This window comes from Brassica oleracea, chromosome C9 (genome assembly GCF_000695525.1).
Source record: "Brassica oleracea var. oleracea cultivar TO1000 chromosome C9, BOL, whole genome shotgun sequence".
Taxonomy (NCBI): Eukaryota; Viridiplantae; Streptophyta; class Magnoliopsida; order Brassicales; family Brassicaceae; genus Brassica; species Brassica oleracea.
Window position 1 is genome coordinate 33,750,924 of NC_027756.1, and position 547 is coordinate 33,751,470.

The following is a 547-nucleotide window of genomic DNA, read 5'->3' on the forward strand; positions in this document are numbered from 1 at the left end:
GATATGTTGGGTCATCGACCTCAACCAAACGACCTCACGGCTGGCCTCATGAATGGCTAGTATTTCCGAATGATTGGATGATGTGGCCGCGATGGTCTGTTTCATGGAACGCCATGATATGGCCGTACCTCCATGTGTAAAGACATATCCTGTCTATGATCGAGCTTGATGTGGATCTGATAAATATCCAGCATCAGCAAAGTCAACTAAACCATCCTTATAATGGTTAGTATAAAACAGACCCAAGTCTTTCGTTCCTTGTAGGTAACGAAGAACATGTTTGATCCCGTGCCTAAGGGTCAGACATGTGCTGAACCTGGACAGGAGATTCACAGCAAAGGCTATATCAGGCCGTGTATGAGTTGCCAAATACATCAAGGCTCCAATGGCACTGAGGTAAGGCATTTCGGGACCAAGGACATCCTCATCGTCCATCTTGGGACGGAATGGGTCAGTGTCCAGGCCGAGTGATCTCACGACCATGTGACTGGTTAGAGGATGGCAATCGGCCATGTTAAACCTCTTGAGTACTTTTTCTGTGTATGTC